Consider the following 11314-nt stretch of genomic DNA (forward strand, 5'->3'; position numbering starts at 1 on the left):
CCAGCAGATTTGGTTACAAACTTGTGGGAAAGCTTAATAATTACCAGTACAAGCAGGTTTGGTTACAAACTTGTGGGAAAGCTTTATAATCATCTGTAACAGCAGGTTTGGTGACAAACTTGTGAAAAAGCTTAATAATTATCAGTACCAGCAAGTCTGGTTACAAACTGGTTTGAAAGCTTGATAATAATCAGTACCAGCAGGTCTGGTTACAAACTTGTGGGAAAGCTTGATAATAATCGGTACCAGCAGGTCTGGCCCAAAACATGTTGGAAAGCTTTACAATTATCAGTACCAGCAGGTTTAGTTACAAACTTGTTGGGAAGCTTTATAATTATCAGTACCAGTAGGTCTGTTTACAAACTTGTTGGAAAGCTTTTTAATTATCTGTACCAGCAGGTTTGGTTACACTTTGTTGGAAAGCTTTAGAATAATCAGTACAACCAGGTCTGGTTACAAACTTGTTGGAAAGCTTTTTAATTGTCTGTACCAGCAGGTCTAGTTACAAAACTTGTGGGAAAGCTTTTTAATTATCTGTACCAGCCGTCTTGTTACAAACTTGTTGGAAAGCTTTATAATAAACAGTACCAGCAGGTCTGGTTAAAAACTTGTTTGAAAGCTCTTTAATTAGCTATACTAGCAGGTCTGGTTACAAACTTGTTGGAAAGCTTTATAATAAGCAGTACCAGCAGGTCTGGTTACAAACTTGTTGGAAAGCTCTTTAATTATATGTACCAGCAGGTCTGGTTACAAACTTGTGGGAAAACTTTTTAATTATCTGTACCAGCAGGTCTTGTTACAAACTTGTTGGAGGTCTTGTTACAAACTTGTTGGAAAGCTTTTTTAATTATATGTATCAGCATGTCTGGTTACAAACTTATGGGAAAGCTTTTTAATTATCAGTACCAGCAGGTTTGGTTACAAACTTGTGGGAAAGCTTAATAATTATCAGTACCAGCAGGTCTGGTTACAAACTTGTGGGAAAACTTTTTAATTATCTGTACCAGCAGGTCTTGTTACAAACTTGTTGGAGGTCTTGTTACAAACTTGTTGGAAAGCTTTTTTAATTATATGTATCAGCATGTCTGGTTACAAACTTATGGGAAAGCTTTATAATAATCAGTACCAGCAGGTCTGGTTACAAACTTGTGGGAAAGCTTGATAATAATCAGTACCAGCAGGTTTGGTTACAAACTTGTTGGAAAGCTTAATAACTATTAGTACCAGCAAGTCTGGTTACAAACTGATCATACATCTGTCAGGTATGTATACAGTGTATATATGATATAGTGTTGCAGAAGTGCGCACACGCTTTCTAGCTCTGATGACGGTAGCGATAAGGAGAATATGACGGATACATGCGATGAGGAGTATATAGACCCATGGAAAAAAATAATCGACGTAACTTTTGGTCTGCGCCAGCCAGAATACGAAGAGAACGTGCTCGGTTACATGGATTCAGAGTGCGTGACGGCAGATGTTACTAGGAGACGTATATTGCGCGACATAAAAGGAAAATTTAGGGTGACGATGCAAAAGGAATACATACTTTGGATCACTGCTCTTTTGGCTGATCATATTTATAAGACAATTAAGAAGACTGCTTCGGATCAAAATGTGGGAAGTGAACTTCTAGTTTAGGGAGCGATAAGGGGAATACGCGATCACATGCAGAAGATTATGCTGGAAAAAATATCGAATAGATACGAGCCAGAATACAAAGAATGGGAAGGACAGGAGTTAGCAAGAACAGGTGCTGTACAGAAAGTGGATAGATGGGTGAAATCTGTACTATAGAAAGGATGCAAAACAAGTCAACAAGAAACGCCGCAAAAATTCTGTATTCTGGGGTTCGTTTAGTGAAATTCTTTTTAAACGTATTGCATACGCTGGACATATCAGAACCCACGACCCAAAGAATATTTTGACGAAGACTGCATAAAAATCCGATATAAAAATGAGTACAAATTTGAAAAGTCAGGAGGATATAGATCTAATCACATTTTCTTTTTCTATTTTCTTTTCTTTTTTTTCAGAAAAAGCTTTGAATTTTATTTAAATGTCTAAAAAGTTAAGAGCTTACCCTGTGACGGTCCTATATTCTCTTTCACGTATATAGCGTTATAGTGCACATCTGAATCAGAGAAATTTCACAAATATTTTCTTACCGATGCTTAATTTGAGTTTCATATAGGATTCACCTAAAATAATGGGGTCATGGCCTCTTTTAATATTACCGTGAAATCAGCAGATTTTTTACTGTGGTCCATGATCTTGCAAATTTTATAAAACACAAGTGTGCAAGCCTCGTTTCCACCAAATGGGCGGGTCCCCTCGGGACGGATATTCCGGTCCGAACCGCAACATATGACAAATATTATTATTCTTGCATATCGGGCAGGATTATCTCACGTTAACACCACTGCTAGAAAATCCTAAGTCGCGTGCTTTAAATGACGTCATTGTCGCGCGCCTTTTATGAATGAATATCGTTCTAAGGATGTCATTTTACCATTACGAATGAAGTTAGTATGTTCATTCGCTACCAGAAAAAAGTGCGTCATGAAAATATCAGTGTTCCAAAAATAATTGATATTTACTCACTCTATATCGTTAGTAAAATAATTATTCACTTATCCCATGTTAAAATCTTACTAGAAAGAAACCAAAACAACAGAATAGGATTTAGGCATTGTAATAGACAACTTTCAATCGAGCAAATCAAAGAAAGCATTTAAATCAAAACATTTTAAACAACTGTATTCATAAATTTAAAACACGATATGATATTAAATAAAAAGTTAAATAAAACCTGCCCTATTAGACTTGATTCAGATTAGATTATGAGAAACCAATTTAAAACAAATACAGTGTGAAAGTTAAAAATCAAAAACAATAAAAGCTAAACAAAACAATATTCTTTGAAGTTTTACTTCAAATAAAACAATGAGCTATCTCAGCATCACAAAACAAAAATGGTGAGCTATCTCTGCATCACAAAACAAATCGGTGAGCTATCTCAGCATCACAAAATAAATCGGTGAGCTATCCCAGAATCACAAAATAAATCGGTGAGCTATCTTTGCATGACAAAACAAATCGGTGAGCTATCTCAGCATCACAAAATAAATCGGTGAGCTATCTCAGCATTACAAAATAAATCGGTGAGCTATCCCAGAATCACAAAATAAATCGGTGAGCTATCTCAAAATCTCAAAATAAACCGGTGAGCTATCCCAGCATCACAAAATGAATCGGTGAGCTATCTAAGCATCACAAAAAAAATCGGTAAGCCATCTCAGCATCACAAAATAAATCGGTGAGCTATCCCAGAATCACAAAATAAATCGGTGAGCTATCTCAGCATCACAAAACAAATCGTTGAGCTATCTCAGCATCACAAAATAAATCGGTTAGCTATCTCAGCATCACAAAACAAATCGGTGAGCTATCTCAGCATCACAAAATAAATCGGTGAGATATCCCAGAATCACAAAATAAATCGGTGAGCTATCTTTGCATGACAAAACAAATCGGTGAGCTATCTCAAAATCACAAAATAAATCGGTGAGCTATCCCAGCATCACAAAATAAATCGGTGAGCTATCTCAGCATCACAAAATAAATCGGTGAGCTATCCCAGAATCACAAAATAAATTGGTGAGCTATCTCAGCATGACAAAACAAATCGTTGAGCTATCTCAGCATCATAAAACAAATCAGTGAGCTATCTCAGCATCACAAAATAAATCGGTGAGCTATCCCAGCATCACAAAACAAATCGGTGAGCTATCCAGCATCGCAAAACAAATCGGTGAGCTATCTCAGCATCACAAAATAATCCGGTGAATTATCCCAGCATCAAAAAATGAATCGGTGAGCTATCACAGCATCACAAAATAAATCGGTGAGCTATCCAGCATCGCAAAACAAATCGGTGAGCTATCTCAGCATCAAAAAATAAATCGATGAGCTATCTAAGCATCACAAAACAAATCGGTGAGCTATCTCAGCATCACAAAATAAATCGGTGAGCTATCTCAGCATGACAAAACAAATCGTTGAGCTATCTCAGCATCACAAAATAAATCGGTGAGCTATCCCAGAATCACAAAATAAATCGGTGAGCTATCACAAAATCACAAAATAAATCGGTGAGCTATCCCAGCATCACAAAATGAATCGGTGAGCTATCTCAGCATCACAAAATAAATCGGTGAGCTATCCCAGAATCACAAAATAAATCGGTGAGCTATCTTAGCATCACAAAATAAATCGGTGAGCTATCTCAGCATCACAAAATAAATCGGTGAGCTATCCCAGAATCACAAAATAAATCGGTGAGCTATCTCAGCATCACAAAATAAATCGGTGAGCTATCTCAGCATCACAAAATAAATCGGTGAGCTATCTCAGCATCACAAAACAAATCGGTGAGCTATCTCAGCATCACAAAATAAATCGGTGAGCTATCTCAGCATCACAAAATAAATCGGTGAGCTATCCCAGAATCACAAAATAAATCGGTGAGCTATCTCAGCATCACAAAACAAATCGTTGAGCTATCTCAGCATCACAAAATAAATCGGTGAGCTATCTCAGCATCACAAAACAAAACGGTGAGCTATCTCAGCATCACAAAACAAATCGTTGAGCTATCTCAGCATCACAAAATAAATCGGTGAGCTATCTCAGCATCACAAAATAAATCGGTGAGCTATCCCAGAATCACAAAATAAATCGGTGAGCATCTCAGCATCACAAAATAAATCGGTGAGCTATCCCAGAATCACAAAATAAATCGGTGAGCTATCTCAGCATCACAAATCAGATCGGTGAGCTTTCTCGATCAGCATCTCGATAAAATTGGTAAGCTATCTCAGCATTAAATCAACTTTGACAATAAATACTTATCTGCAAATGTGTGTGCTGAAGAAGACTGCAAGCATTTTGTATTTCATCCATGACGATAAGTCGTTACGAAGAAGTGGAATCAAAAGCCCTCTGTAAGTTTGCAAAAATAATAGGTCATCCCATTCTCATGACAAACGTCAAAACCCCATGTCAATCATGTATGAAGCTATAAAACAAAACACAAACAATAAACAACAACGACAAAATATAAATTGATCACTTGAAAAATTCTAACAAACAATTTTATATTCCACGATTTAAAACTGAAAATTAAAGCCTGTGCAGCAAAATTGAATTATCTCAAAAAACATGTACACTCATTAACTGGTGTAGAAATAAATATATCTTATATAAACAAACATAACACAATATCTACAATAATTAACAGTTAAAATAATGATATCAAATGAATAATAAAAAGTTAAAAAATAATACTTATTTTTAAATAGTATAAACATGTCTGTTGTCTGTATGCAGCCTTGTCAAATCACACCAATGATTAATTTACTTATGATAAATCTATATAATAGCACTTACACAAAATATAAGATTATAAACTAGTATTTAATTCCACAATTAAATCAATCATTGAATGAATATAATCACAAGCATATCACTTCATATTATAAAAAGTTATTCAAAATGAATATATCATTCATAAAGCTGCACGAAATCATAAAATGTTAAGATTTAATGACACAGACAAACGTTGTTTCAGACTGTCTTTAACATATCCATCCTTAGATGTCTCTGAACGCCAACGTCCATGTTTTTCCACCATCTATCATTAGTACCAGAATTAGCACAAATAGTAACTCTACCTGACCTTAGTGAATGCAAACCGTATTGATGATTATCTAGTCCTATTGAGGTAAGTTTTTGGTTCTCGAGTAAGAAAGTGGAGCATTTTTACGTTTTAATACAATCATACTTGTTAGACTTTTTACACAACACTACAGCTCTAAAAATAAACTGATCATAACATTCCATCAAACCGGCCTCTGTAATATATCTATGTAATATTTGCACTGTAATATATCTATGTAATAATTGCACTGTAATATATCTATGTAATAATTGCACTGTAATATATCTATGTAATAATTGCACTGTAATATATCTATGTAATAATGACACTGTAATATATCTATGTAATAATGACACTGTAATATATCTATGTAATAATTGCACTGTAATATATCTATGTAATAATTGCACTGTAATATATCTATGTAATAATGACACTGTAATATATCTATGTAATAATGACACTGTAATATATCTATGTAATAATGACACTGTAATATATCTATGTAATAATTGCACTGTAATATATCTATGTAATAATTGCACTGTAATATATCTATGTAATAATGACACTGTAATATATCTATGTAATAATTGCACTGTAATATATCTATGTAATAATTGCACTGTAATATATCTATGTAATAATTGCACTGTAATATATCTATGTAATAATTGCACCGGACATGAAAACTTTCCAGTTTTTGCCAAAACTACATAATTTCCTTCTCTATATAAATCTGTGTTGGCACTTTCAATATATAATGAACAATGATCATCTTTGAAATCAATATGACAACGTTTTAAATAAAGACCTTCTGAAATTCTCAGGAAACCAGCAAAACCAATCACAGGGTAACAATACTTAAATCAGCCAATGAAAACTTTTTCAGATGAGTAATTTCAGCACATCAGGAGTTATAGGCTCTTTTTTCAGTACAGGCCTTGAAATCTTTCGTATACAGCCTTCTAAACATAATTTAAGCCATCTATCTTGACAAGGATTTTCTTTAAAATGTGCAGTTTCATGCGCCAAATTTACGATTATCATAAAAATAGGCATTTTTATCGGCCTTCTTTTTAGCGCGCTCTTTAGCACGACGAATTCTTTTATCATCATTTGTGTCGAACGCTACTTCAAGTAACTCGTACTCATTTATAGTAGACCACCCAAGATCTGAACCTTCAGCAATACGTATCAATTTATTTCTATGAGTAATAGCATTCTTAGCTTCAGCAAGAAAGTCCTTAGCTTTAGACGCCTCTCTGTAGGAAACTGCCTTATCAATATTGTCAAGTAAGTCTAAAACAATGTTATTGAACTTAAACTGTTTCCTGTTCGTATAAGTTTTGAATGAAATTAAAGAATCTTTTTTTATGAAGAAACAGTCCACTCAGTATCACGTTTCAAATCACGTTGAAGCAAACTAAATTTGTCATCAAAATAACCATCCTTAGCTGTCTCTGAACACCAACGTCCATGTTTTTACAGTCTATCATTAGTACCAGAATTAGCACAAATAGTAGCTCCACCTGAACTTAGTGAATGCAAACCGTATTTATGTTTTATCATTACCACGGTACATGTTCCTCCTTGTTAATTTGTGTCATATTCAGTAGAGTTAATACAAACACAGAAATTCGATTGATAATGTCTGGCAGAGCCAGACGTCTTTATTGTCTAAGAATAGATTATGATATAATCAAAAGATTAACCAGAATCTTCAAATACGCTTTCATATAGAAAACAATTGTAGCAAACGTTATAATAGATGACACAAAGTTGGACAACAAAAACCACCTAACAAACGTTATAATAGATGACATAAAGTTGGACAACAAACACGCCCAACATATATATAAATAGATATATTGTATATATAATATAAAGTACTGTTCATAAAATATTTCTCAAATCGTGGTCGACTCGCCCAGGAAAAACCATAGTCTGGAAACCTGTGCCCTTTTATCTTGTGTCTAGTACCACTTGATGTAGGGCTACATCCTTGAAAAATATTTTACAAACCTTTAACTTCAAGTTAGTAGGCTGATAATATTATGCAAAAATATAAAGTAAAACAAAAACAAAAGGAAACTTATACAGGTAAAGTCCAATGTGATACATAGAGACTACAAAAACTATTCCATTAAAATACAAAATATCCAAGTTAAATGAAGTTATTTATCTCACTTCTAGTTCCGGTGGGTGGAGGGGAGGTAAGGGAAGAAAATAGAATATAATATATATAAGTATTGCAGTATTTAACTACAAATGTTATTCCATTTCAAAGAAAATGGTACTGTATAGAAGTTGTCAATAGCGAGCATTTCAAAGAATGAAAGGGTTTTGCGTGATTCATTACAACTTAATCTCCCTTCCCATGTGAAAGTGTACAATTTGCGCACCTCCTGCTGTTATTGTGCAGTCATAAGATCAAAGAAATATACAGTTGTAAATTCCAGACATATGGAACAGATTAATTAACGTTACAGTATAGGCTTGAAATACATATCTTAAAGAAATTGGTGATGGTTACTAATAAAACATAAACGAATTTATATGCGATATAAATTACGATTTTATGTTTTACTATTACCACGGTACATGTTCCTCCTTGTTAATTTGTGTCATATTCAGTAGAGTTAATACAAACACAGAAATTCGATTGATAATGTCTGGCAGAGCCAGACGTCTTTATTGTCTAAGAATAGATTATGATATAATCAAAAGATTAACCAGAATCTTCAAATACGCTTTCATATAGAAAACAATTGTAGCAAACGTTATAATAGATGACACAAAGTTGGACAACAAAAACCACCAAACTGTCCAACCAAAGGAGGAACGACAGACCGTGAAAAGCAACGAAAACGGAAGAGCGCACCTCCTGCTGTTATTGTGCAGTCATAAGATCAAAGAAATATACAGTTGTAAAGTCCAGACATATGGAACAGATTAATTAACGTTACAGTATAGGCTTGAAATACATATCTTAAAGAAATTGGTGATGGTTACTAATAAAACATAAACGAATTTATATGCGATATAAATTACGATTTGATGACTATCTAGTCCTATTGAAGTAAGTTTTTGATTAAAAAGTTTCCGTGTTCTGGAGTAAGAAAGTGGAGCATTTTTACGTTTTAATACATACTTTTTAGACTTTTTACACAACACTACAGCTCTAAAAATAAACTGATCATAACATTCCATCAAACCGGCCTTTGTAATATATCTATGTAATAATTGCACTGTAATATATCTATGTAATAATTGCACCGGACATGAAAACTTTCCAGTTAATGCCAAAACTACATAATTTCCTTCTCTATATAAATCTGTGTTGGCACTTTCAATATATAATGAACAATGATCATCTTTGAAATCAATATGACAACGTTTTAAATAAAGACTTTCTGAAATTCTCAGAAAACCAGCAAAACAAATCACAGGGTAACAATTCTTAAATCAACCAATGAACACTTTTTCAGAAACAAAACGGTCAGTGAGTAATTTCAGCACATCAGGAGTTATAGGCTCTTTTTTCTGTACAGGCCTTGAAATCTTTCTTATTCAGCCTTCTAAACATAATTTAAGCAAGGATGTTCTTTAAAATGTGCAGTTTCATGTGTCAAATTTACGATTATCATAAAAATAGGCATTTTTATCAGCCTTCTTTTTACCGCGCTCTTCAGCACGACGAATTCTTTTATCATCATTTGGGTCGGACGCTACTTCCAGTAACTCGTACTCATTTATGGTAGACCACCCAAGATCTGAACCGTCAGCAATACGTATCAATTTATTTCTATGAGTAGTAGCATTCTTAGCTTCAGCAAGAAAGTCCTTAGCTTTAGACGCCTCTCTGTAGGAAACTGCCTTATCAATATTGTCAAGTAAGTCTAAAACAATGTTATTGAACTCAAACTGTTTCCTGTTGGTATAAGTTTTGAATGAAATTAAAGAATCCTTTTTTACCTTCTTAGTCGCTGAAGAAACAGTCCACTCAATATAACGTTTCAAATCACGTTGAAGCGAACTAAATTTGTCATCAAAATAACCCTTCAATTCGGAGTTGGAGCTGTTGAAAAACGGGATCGGGTGGAAAAACTTGCACGTGGTGGCAAATTTTCCCGCGACATAGTATTTTAATAACTGTAACTCTAAAGAACGTGTAAAAAGCTGTCAAATACTGTCTCGAGTAAGAAACAATAGTAAAACACCGAATATAATACCTACAAACTGGTACAAAAACACGTGAAAATCGTGCAATGTAATAAGATAATGCATGAAACAAAATATGTTGCAGACTTATCAAAGCATAAACTAAACTATGAACTGGAATGTCCCCTTGTCTGTCCTGTCAGCTTGACATCTGATTCCAGGTCCCTTCTCCAGGTGTTTCTACGTCGTCCCCGTTTTCTCTTTCCTTGGGTTGTCCATGTTAGTGCCTGCCTTGTGATGTTACTTCCCGGCTTCCGTAGGGTATGTCCTAGCCAACCTCACCTTCTTCTCCGAATCTCTTCTTCAACTGGATACTGGTTGGTCTTTCTCCATAACTCCTTATTACTGATGGTTTCAGGCCAGCGGATGGAAAGGATTCGACGAAGACATTCGTTGACAAATGTCTGGATCTTATGGTTGGAGGCTTTGGTAAATCTCCAGGTTTCTGCACCATACAGAAGGACTGATTTAACATCACTTAAAAAGTCGAAGCTTGGTGTTCCTACTTATGACTCCTGAATTCCAGATGTTTTGAGAATATCAGTTTACATTATTTCTGTTCTGAAAATAATTGGTATGTAATAAGCAAGAAAAAGAATCAAACACTGGCTGTCGGTACATACGGCAATATCTATCTCTCGGGTAACTGTTTAGTTAAATTGCTCGTTTTATTCAGCTAGTTCGTATGGAAATTGTAATCTTTAATAAGAGCCTTTTAAAATTTTGATATATATTCATATTTTAGACAATTAAATGCTTGTTGTAAAGTAGAATGTTCCAAGTGCTGTGAAGCAATTTTCATGATACATCGCAGATGCTTACAGACACCTCAACTCAAGAAACTTCACACTCTCCAGAAACCTCAGATACTGTCTTGAAAGGTGATGTGTCCTCAAAAATTTCGTGTCAAGTAAAGTGTTTTGTTCCATCGCCGATATACCGGTCCGAAGTTTTGAGATTTGCGAAGCATTCTGTACGAAAACGTTTGAATTTGAATTGTCCCAGTTTGTACAGAGTTTAATTATACAAAATAGAGAAAAACAGAATCCCTAAAGAAAGCCCAACACGGCAAAATTGAAAATGGTGCAGGCTCGGTTTGATTGAGCCTGTTCATGGACGGTACTGGAAAGTGCAAGTTACCGTCCACGCCCCCTAGCACCGGCTGAAGCAGAACTCAACATTTAAACACGAAAAATAGTGAAATTTTGAATTAAAAAAATGCGTGTGCCCTAAACGAGAAAACAATGGGCGGAACTAAATAAAATGGAATTTTGAATTTGAGGGATATGAGGTTATGAAGCCTGCATATCACAGATAAGACGTCAAAAGACAATTTAAAAAGCAGGCAAGATATCCTAAGGGTGATTA

This window comes from Ruditapes philippinarum, unplaced genomic scaffold (assembly GCF_026571515.1).
Source record: "Ruditapes philippinarum isolate M1 unplaced genomic scaffold, ASM2657151v2 ctg690_1_1_1_1, whole genome shotgun sequence".
Taxonomy (NCBI): Eukaryota; Metazoa; Mollusca; class Bivalvia; order Venerida; family Veneridae; genus Ruditapes; species Ruditapes philippinarum.